Source organism: Nomascus leucogenys, chromosome 13 (assembly GCF_006542625.1).
Source record: "Nomascus leucogenys isolate Asia chromosome 13, Asia_NLE_v1, whole genome shotgun sequence".
NCBI classification, from domain to species: domain Eukaryota; kingdom Metazoa; phylum Chordata; class Mammalia; order Primates; family Hylobatidae; genus Nomascus; species Nomascus leucogenys.
The window spans coordinates 4,062,321-4,072,615 of NC_044393.1; the positions used below are offsets into that span (position 1 = coordinate 4,062,321).

A 10,295-nucleotide genomic window follows, 5' to 3' on the forward strand; every position below is an offset into this window, starting at 1 on the left:
AAGATCACCGAAACGAGTGTTTCCTGGAATGCCTGAGCTTCCCGTTGAAGAAGTCCTGTGCCCATTGGCACAGATCACCATGGCTGTTCAAGACCCATTCCCATTCTCTGTGGACAGGGTTTTACTCCTCCGGGGTCTCCATTGGACTCTGCCATCTGAATCATTCTGCTCCCCTCCCCCTGCCATAGATGTGCCACAAAAACCACTGCTAATTCCAAGAGTTTACTTTCAAAAGAATTTCATTTGGGTTTACAAGAAGGTAACAGAAGCCCTTTGATCTCAACAAGGCACGTACTGTTTCATTCCATGGTTTATGAAACAATTTTAGACTAATTATTTTTGACAACTTGCAAATGTTTGTAAACTTCTTCAAGAAGGAAATGGCACAATTATGTCTTCCTCTGACATACAGAGAAGGAAGTTGCCTTTGTGCTGAGTGGCTGACGTCTGTTCCCCCAGGAGAATTTGGAAGCCTTGATCTTCTGAGGTGCTCTGGTTTCTGCTGAGATACAGAATTAATCAAATTGTCCTCTGAGCTGGTGTGAGTTAAATTTAATGAAGCAGGTGAAAGGCCACTGTGGTCAGAACTGTTCACTCTGGTGACATCTTTTGTCACGTGGGCGTGATGGTCACGGTCAGATGCTGGCCTTCTTCTGAGTCTGGATGCCATCCCTCTCCCAGCGTCTGTGCTGTTTACCTGTGTCTGTGCCCATAGCTATATAGCTGCTGATAAACAAGCCTCGCCACTAAAAAGAACCTGGGTTCTTCATCTGCTTCAGCATTAAAGAAAATCATCTCAAATCATGGCTATTTGCAATGTGCCTGAGCAAGTCTGGGAGCTTGAAGAAACCCACAGATCCTGGAAATGATAAATTAAAAACCACAGAATTGCAGCGAGGCAAAGTGAGGCCCCTGGGTTCAACACTACAGAGAAGTAGATTTGGGGCGGTCCCTCCACAGCCCAACTCACATTTCAATGCCCTTTTGATTATTGACCATTGTTAATTCAAGTATATGCACAGCAAGCAGGTAGAAATATTGCCAAGCCAACCGATTCTTAATCCCTAGCTAATTCCTGGTCAACTAACTATATCCTTCCTTTATTAAAAAGAAAAGAAAAAGGCATTCCAAATCTTTCGTTGAAAACAAATTGCCAACTGAAGAAAAGAACTTTTTCTTCCCTTGAGACCAATGAGCTGACTTTTACACTCTGGCCCAATAAAAGGAATCACTCTCTGCTTCTCTCAAATATTTTTCCAGGGCACCAACAAAGTTCTCCTTATTTTCAACATAAATCTGTTTTGTAATTTTTGGATGAAAAGTTCCTTTTCACTGCTGTGACTGTAAGAAGAAATTCTCAATACTCACCATTAGGAGACAGTCACAAAAGCAGAAGCTTCGTCAAGCTGGTCCCTTTCTAGAAAGGTAATAAAGACAAACTTCAGATTTTTAATTTTTAAAACGGGACCAATAGAAGTGGAAACGACGGGCAGGTATATCTAGCATCACCCACTGAGGGTGCTTCCACTTAGGGAGAAACAGCGAGTGTCTCAGGGCGGGCTGATCTTTAGAAGGGAGGAAGCCCACTCATACTGGCCCAAGAAGGGGCTTAATATCAGAAATGTCATGGAATCGAAGAAGAAGAAAAAGTGGCCGGCCTCCACCATGACAAACAGGAAACAGAAGTCCCCTGGAGACGTGGCCAGCCCCACCTGAGCACCTGGGACCCTTCACGCCCATTAAGCGGTGCAAGATGCAGCCCCCAAAGCCCATCCCCAGCCCCGCCCCCAGGCACCAATCTGGGGGCAAATGAGGGCATCTGTCATCTCTCCTGAAGTACAGACATACATGTCCCTCCTTTCCACTTCTACTGGTCCATTTAAAAATTAAACATCTGAAGTCTGTCTTTGTTACCTTTCTAGAAAGACAACCAGCTTGGCCAAGTTTCTGCTTTTGTGATTGGCTCACAGTGGTGAGTTAGTTGCATGCCAGCATCACAGCTTTGACCCCTCCCCTGCACAGCACTGCACAGATCACCTGCACCATCGTTGACTCATTTCTTCTCTGTTGATCTACAAATAATAAGACCATTTAACAATTAAAAAACTATGACTCCCTTAGGGAGGGCAATTTGACAATGTCTGCCAAAACTAGAAGTTAATGTTCTCTTTTACTTAGCAACGCCACTTCCCAGATATGCTCCTAAGCGTGTGGGTCGATGTAAGTACAAGCTATTCCCAGCTGCTTTGTTTACAACATCAAAGACCACAAGCACCTTAAGTGTCCATTAGTGGGGAATGGTTGAATGAACTGTGGTACATCCAGAAAATGGAATTCTATGCAGCAGAAAAAAAGAATGAGGAAATCTACAGATAGGGAACGATCACCAGGGTATATTGTTATGCCAAAAAAGATACAGAACAGTTCATAAAGTATGCTACCATTTGTGTAGAAACTGTTGAGGGAGAACATATATTTATAACAGGTTGTATTTGCATAAACTCTTTGGAAGGATGAACAGAAGTCAGTGGTAACACAGTGTGGGTAGGAGCTGGGTGGCAGGAGACAGATGGCAGGCAGTTTTCAATACAAACCTTTTGATTTTCATTGATTTTTGAGCTGAGTGAGTGTCCTATCTGGCCAAAAATAAACAAAGCAATTATATATTTAAAGGAAGTTAATTGTCAAATCAAAGAACATGAAAACTATGTATCACTCCTGTACATGGAAAACTAATACCACTTCCCTTAACTGGTGCATAACCTTAAAAATAGATGAAACAAAGATTAGCTATCAAATCATGAAAAGACAGTGGAGAAGACTGAAACTCACATTGCTAAGTGAAAGAAGCCAATCTGAAGAGGCTTTGTATTGTGTGATTCCAACTGTATGACATTTTGAAAAAGGCAAAATTATGGGGACAGTAAAAAGACCAGTGATTGCCAGGGACTATGGTGATAGAAGGATGAATGGCAGAGCCCAGAGGATTTTTAGGCCAGTGAGCGTGTTCTGTAGGATCCTGTAATGGGGGATATGTGTGATTTTGCATTTGTCCAAACCCATAGAATGTACGACACCAAGGGTGAGCCCTAATGCAAACTATATATGTCATCCATCTGTCAATGTCAGGTCACCGATTACAACAAATGTACCACCCTAGGGGGAATCTTGATAATGGGGGAGGTCGTGTGCAGGTGCGGGCGGAAGGTAAATGAGAAATCTCTGCACTTCCCACCCAATTTTACTGTGTACCTAAAACTACTCTAAAAATTAAAGTGTATTTTTTAAATGGATGAAATACCGCTATACAGTGTTAGTAACCTCTTAGCACAGTCACCTGCAGAAGCTCCCATCCTGAGGCGCACTCTGTTTGCATTAGGAAAGGGTGTCAAAGAGAAGCTTAAGACACCTAGCACCAGCGGAGACTTCCTACGTAGTCTTCAAAGGCCAAGCAAGGGCTGAAATGCGCAGTTTTCTCACCCTATGATTCAATGTCATTTTATGCCATGACACCACACTTCAGGAAACATAAGCAATCAATGCTGCTAGTTCCTTTTTCTTCTCCTCTCCCCAGAGGTCAAGTTGCCTTAATGAATTGCAGTACTGACTTGCTCCTTGTGGCTTCTTGTCTTTGATGAACGCTGTAGCAGTTGGACACGGCTCTTGAGCTGGGTAACAAGCAGCTCTGTAAATGCCCAGCAATCTATTAAGTGTGTCACGGTCCACTCTTCACTCTGCACCTCTCCAAGGTGAATAGAAGAGGTGTCAGCTCCAGTTTGTGATGGTGTCTCAAAGCTGTGACAGGTAAATAATTCTTATTTTATCTTATTTTTTGCAGATGTTAACAGGCCATGTAATCAGATGCATCAATCTGATTTTCACAGACAGCTGCCCCTGAGCCTGTCCAAGCCTCAGTCCTGGGGCTGAAGATGACCAGGAGCACGGGCTGAACAAGGGAACAGAGCCCCAGAGCTATCTGGGGCCAGAGATTATGTTTTAGTTGTGGAGATCACAGAGCACTTCAGAGAGATTCCTGCATGGGGAGCCATCTCGGACACTGACTGCCCAGGGCTTTCTGGCAGGTGACAGCATAGGACATTTGACGAGGACATCCTTACCTCCTTTGTCATGTACCTTGTTATTCTTGATGAGCAGCTGAGTGAGCATAGACTTGGAGCTGCCCATCTTACAAACGGAATATGAAACAGAGGCATTACAGCAAGGCTGCCCGGCCAGGGGACACGTGAGTGAAAAAGAAACAGTGGAAGGCTGAATTATTTCTGGAATCTGATCTGCTAATTCATCAGCAGCTTAGGGAAGGCAAGGTATAACCAGAGTGCTTTGATTCTCTGTGATTGTTCTGGGCTTTGTTCCTCTCTGTGCATCTCTGTAACCCACAGGCTGGCCTCTGCGTGGAACAAGAGTGGTTGCAGGATCCAAAACCATGGGAATGCAGCACACCATCTGGAAGGAGACAGAGCTTTTCTTTCCCAGCTGCTTACCAAAGACGTGGGTGTCACTCAGATTGGACCGACTGGAGGCATCTTTCCACCCCTGAACAAGGACTACAGCCTTAGGCTTATGAAAGCTTCTCCTGGCATTGTAGATGCCACAATTCCAAGCCCCCTCCCCCATGCGCGCACACACACACACAAACACACACAGACACACACGCACACTTCACCATAGGGAAGGGGGCAACAGCATTCGCATGGGAATTACATTTCATTATAATTGAGGTTTTATTTTAATCACCATCATTATCAGCAGCAGCTCACATCCACCCGGAGCGTCTATGCCGGCATTTTACTAGGAGCTTCGCATGGATTCCCTCACTTCACCCTCCCATCAACCGGAGAAATGATTTGCTCAAGGTCCTGTGGCCCATACTTGGCTGAGCTGTGATGCGAGCCCAGGTCCCAACTCCAGTGCCTGTTTCTGTGACTGCGGAGCTATGGCTACAGCCATGCAGAGCACAAGAGAGTCTCCACGTAGGTCAGTAGGTACATGTGACTCGGAGTGGCTCATAACAAAAACTCAACTCAAATCAGTTTCAGAGAATAAGATGGGAATGCAAGGGACTCACTGGCTCACGCAAACGAGGGCTCTTGTCTCAGTTGTACCCAGAAGCTCCAAGGAGGTGCCCGGGGCTCAACCTTTCTCCTTCTGTCGGTTCCTCCTTCCTAGGTGGTGGCTTCAATCTCAGGACCTTCTGTTCACAGAGAGCTCCTCACCTGCCCCCACCAGCTTAGCAACCCTGGCAGGAAGCCATTCGGCATTGCTGACTTTATCCTCATTGCACCCTGTTGGGCAAGGAGCCCAGCCTCACACCAATCACAGAGACCAGGGGTTTAGAACACGTGAGCTTGCCTGAGCTGGGTGATGTGTGCACCACATGGACTAAGAGTGGAGAAGGGATATTCCCCAGATAAAACTGAGGATCACCCTCCAGAAATTCGGGAATGCGTTCCAGACAGAATAGAATCACAGAGATCTGCTACGAAAGGCTTTGTCTCCCTCGGGAGAGTGTGAGCCTCTTCCTATCCAGTCTGTTTCCCACAAGACAGCAAAGCCAGCAGTCTGTCTGCCACTGTCACCTGCCCAGTCCACCCACCCGCCCTGGCTTGTGTCCTTCCTCTTCTCTCACCTCAGCAGATAGTCTGCAGAAAGGGTCAACTCCCAGAAAATGCATAAAACTGATGCAGTTTTCCCACCTATCTGTGGATAGCATTTTCACACCCGTTTGCCCATAGTCTTCCCATCTACCTTCTGAGCTTGTTCTCAGGGAAAGTCCTGCTATGAGTCATTCACATGTTAGTTCAATGTTTGCCAAACTTAAATCCTTTAGGGAACCCCTACATGAATCATACCCTACCCGCATATCACCAGGACCACATTGTTTACTTCATATTTTTCTTCACATTATCTCAGCTTTCAAATGAAAAGAAATACACTTAAAAATGAAACTTACCACAAATAGAAAACAATCAAAAAAAGGAATACCATGAAAATCAATGAATATTATTATATTCTGCCAAGGTCCTGCAGCTGTCATCACCTCTAGGCCTCTGGTCCATTCTCCCTATTAAGAAAGAGAAAATGGCAAGAGCCACAGAGGTGGCGGAGCCCCAATCTGAGACACTCTCTGAGGCTCTCAGGACTGAATGGAACTGAAGAGGAAGAATGTTTACTATGTGGATGGTTACTTAATGCCGAGTCTCTGAACACCTCCTGGTGGTAAGTGCCCCTCACTCACCAGAGCATCCCTGGTAAGCACCCCAGAAAAGCCATCGAAGACCTCAACCCTTCTCCTGGAATAAACAAGAACCCCCCACAGGGAGCCATTTCTGGTCCAGGAAAAAGATGATGCCCCACAGTCTTGGAAGCAAACCAATCAATACCTGCCCTGCAGTGTATGTAACACACAAATCTTAGAATCCTTAATGTACACTTTCATGAATCCCTTCCCTGAAATCCAGACAGCATCAGCCAACAACCTCAATGAATTAAAACAGAGAATGGCAAGCTCTCTCGGGGGGTTGTTGGCCCCAATCTCCTGTGGCTCCTTCCCAACCTGACTCCTGTTTATCAAAAAGCGTGGGGACACACAGAGGATGAGGGGTTGCCCCTCTGCTGTCAGAGGTAGAATGGAGGGCAAGACTCTCAGGAAATGGGGTTTCCAAGGCAACAGAGAAAATAAGCAACTTCATGTCCATGCAACAATGTCACCTGGAGCCATCCCAGAGAGTAAGAGAATCTTATCTACTAATGTGGAGAGATGGCCAAGACAAAGCAGAGGGAGACAAGAGCAACCGTCTGTGGTTTTATCGCAACAAGCCATGTCTGTCTCCATACCCAGAAATGAGCATGTGCTCTATGTATAGATCAGATGACATGGAGACATTTATTAGGCAACTACAGTGTGCCTTTGCTCCTCTCACCCTCAGAACTTCCTTGAAGGGCAGGCATTATGATTCCCACTTTACATCAGTGGGAATTTGGACTTGGTGAAGTTAGGTTGTTTGCCGAAGTTACAGGCGCTGAATCAGGAACTTGCCCTTCTGGTGTTTACAGCCCGCACCCCTGACCATCAGAGGCCAGACTGCTCCCCGCAGAGATGCCAGCATGTGCATGAGAGAAAAGTCTGGAAAATCATACAAAAGCATCAACAGACCCTATCCTTAGGGGGCGAGATGGCAAAAAATGACCTCTTTTTTTTCCTGTATGTACTCTATATACTTCTGTGTCATTTGAGTTTGACTTTACATTGGACATGGATAGGTTTTGTATTAAAAGTGAACCAGGCAAGAACCCTGGGTAAGGCAGGGCTCCACCCTGTCTCTCCCAGTGAGTGTAACAATAAAAGCTGGGCAATTGCATGGAGCACTATTGCATGGAGCACTATTTGTGAGCTCTGAAAGTAGACAGTGGCAGGCAAATTCAGAAGACCAGAATGTGAAGTGCCACTGAGTGGGCAGCAGGCTCGCCATTCTTCTACTTCTGGACCCCCGAGCCTGATACCAGCACAGCCTGAGACCTGGACATGGGCATCAGGACTCAGACAGAGAACTCGGGGGAGAGGCCTCTGGTCTGGCTTGGGGAGTGAGAAAGCAAACTCCTAGGACTCTGAGAGAGTGCAGAAATCCCCACAGTTTTCCTTTTTCCATTCTCTCAGCCCCCAAGCAATAATCAGTGGCAGAAATAGGTTGCCACAGGAGCCAAAACTCTGAAGGAGGAGATGCTTCCTTTCTAGTCATTGGAGTTTCAGAAATAGAGGAGAAAGAGTGCAGGGCTGGAAAAGTATGTAATGAAATGATGGCCAAAAACTTCCCAAATTTCACAAAAGATATAAGCCTGCAAATTAAGAAGCTCAGCAAACTCCAAAGGGGATAACCCCAAAGAAATCCACACCCAGACTATTTTGTAATCAAATTGTAATCAAATGTTTCACTATTTTGTAATCAAAATAGTGAAAATTAAAGTAAATAATAATAATCTTGAAACTGACAGGGAAACGCAATCTATTTAACCTGTAGGAGAACCATGATCTGAATGACTACAGATTTCTCATCAGAAAATATGGAGGTCAGAAGGAAGTGGCACACCACCTTTGAAGTACTGAAAGGATGTTCAAACCAGGATTTATCCAGAGAAAATACACTTCAAGAATAAAGGCAAAATAAAGATGTTTTCAGATGAAGGAAAACTAAGAATTTATTGCCAGTAAACATGTACTTCAAGAAGTACTAAAGAAGTTCTTCAAAAAGAAGGAAACTTGAAGAATCAGGAATGAAGAAGCAACAGAAATGGTAACAATCTGAGTAAGTATAATAGACTGTTCTCCTCCTGAGGTTATTTGTTTGTTTGTTTGCTTGTTTTGAGACAGGGTCTCACTCTGTCACCATGCTTGAATGCAGTAGCACCATAATGGCTCACTGCAGCTTCAACCTCCCAGGATCTAATGATCCTTCCACCTCAGCCTCCTGAGTAGCTGGGACTAGAGGTGCATGCCACCACGCCGGGATAATTTTTGTATTTTTTTGTAGAAATGTGGGTTTTGCCATGTTGCCCAGGCTGATCTTGAACTCCTGAGCTCAAGTGATCCACCGGTTTCAGCCTCCCAAAGTGCTGGGATTACAGGCGTGAACCATGGTGCCCAGCCCGGTTCTCCTCCTGAGTTTTAAAAAATCTGCTGGATGTTGGAAAATAACAGTTATAACCTCTGATGGGTCTTCACCCTATGTAGATATCATACATAAGACAAGTATAACATACAGAACATACAGGGGGACAGTGAAGGGACCTACAAAGTTTTCTGAATTCTGAATACACCACTTGTTCAATAATGACTCACAATAATTACGCAGTGAATACTTTCTACTGGAATGCACTGTATGTTGTCCCAAGCCCCATGCTCACAAAAAGGAATAGGGAGACTTTGATGAACAGAATGGGCTGGGTCTATGAAGACTCCACGGTCTCTCCGTGACTCAGTGGCCAGATCCTACCAGGAAATAAAGCAAGGAACCTCCTGCAACAGGCCCCTTGGAGCTTGGAGGAGAACAGTTTTGCTTCCCCTAAGATATCTTCCCCTACAAGCAAGCTAGGAGAGCCCAGAAGGTCACACATACTACAGGAAGTCTGGGGCCTTTTCATATACTTCAGTCATTTTTGTTTGTTTGGCAAATTGCATTTTATTTTTGAAGACTATTGGTCAGAGAGCTTCCCCATCTCACACATAGATTGATGGATGAGCAAAATATAGAGAGATACAACAGAGAGAGAAGAGAGAGCAAGCTTGTGTGGGTCATCATTTACTGCTCTCCTCAGCCAATATCACTAGCATTGCCCAGTATGACCCTCAGGAGCCCTGGGACCAAACTGTGACACTCACGGCCAGAGCCTCCACCTCTCTCCCCTTGGGAATGTTCTCCTCACTGAGCTAGCAGCAGCAATAAATGATCTGATTTGTGATCTGTGCCTTTGCTCTTGGGACTGTAAATGCAGCTTTAGTATGTGATGCACAGGGCCGGGCTATTCCCAGCCTCCCAAGTAAGCAGCTACCCAAGGCTGTAATTTCACTTTATCTCTCTCCCATTAAAAGGCAATTGAAAGTGAACCAAAGAGAATGAGGGCTGCTTGCAACTCCTGGAACCCTTGAGCAGTGCTTGCTGAAGGGCAGCTGGTGGCCCAAAGGCACCTGGTGCTAAAGGAATGGAAAAAAGGCAACTGTCTGCAGAACAGCAAACTCTTAATAATAGTCACAGTAATAATCATCACAGTAACTGCTGCTGTTTATGGTAAACTTCTGGATGCCAGGCTCTGTGCTAGGGGCACAGGTAAATGCCTTTGTTGATATCGCAAGACGAATTTGCAGTAGAAGAATCTGAGTGAGGTCTAGCAAAGGTCTCAGCTTCTAAGTCAGGGAGCCAGGAGCTGAACTTGGCTCTGCCAGATTCCAAAGTGTCTGCTCAAAACTGCCATATGCTCCTCCTCCTAGAACCTGGAGGAGTTAGCAGAGTCCCTCCCTTAAATTTCTGTTTTAAATGGCAGAAGAAGGTTCCTCTGAAATTACATCTCATCAATAAGCATTTGGTAGCCAATGAGCAATAGGACTCAAGATTCAGACCCCACCTCCAAAGCACGTGTTCTTCTCAGCACTCCAAGGCTCTCCGCTCAGGTTCTGATGAAGCAGCTTCTGGGAAGTTTACCACTCAAAATGACCCACCAGGGGATGGGTGGGATTCCAGAGCCCAGGATACATAATAGTTCTCCTCGCTGAGCTAGCAGCAGCA

At 45.4% G+C, this 10,295-nt stretch overlaps 1 long non-coding RNA gene across 1 annotated transcript; it reads right to left on the reverse strand.

Annotated features, from left to right (window-relative positions):
* Positions 1 to 221: 221 nt before the first annotated feature.
* On the reverse strand, positions 222 to 2,179 carry LOC100583458. The gene is made up of 2 exons (XR_004032940.1): positions 1,915 to 2,179; positions 222 to 1,417 (listed from the first exon to the last, which is right to left on the reverse strand). It is a non-coding gene; the product is annotated as an uncharacterized LOC100583458 (long non-coding RNA).
* Between the last annotated feature and the right edge of the window lie 8,116 nt (positions 2,180 to 10,295).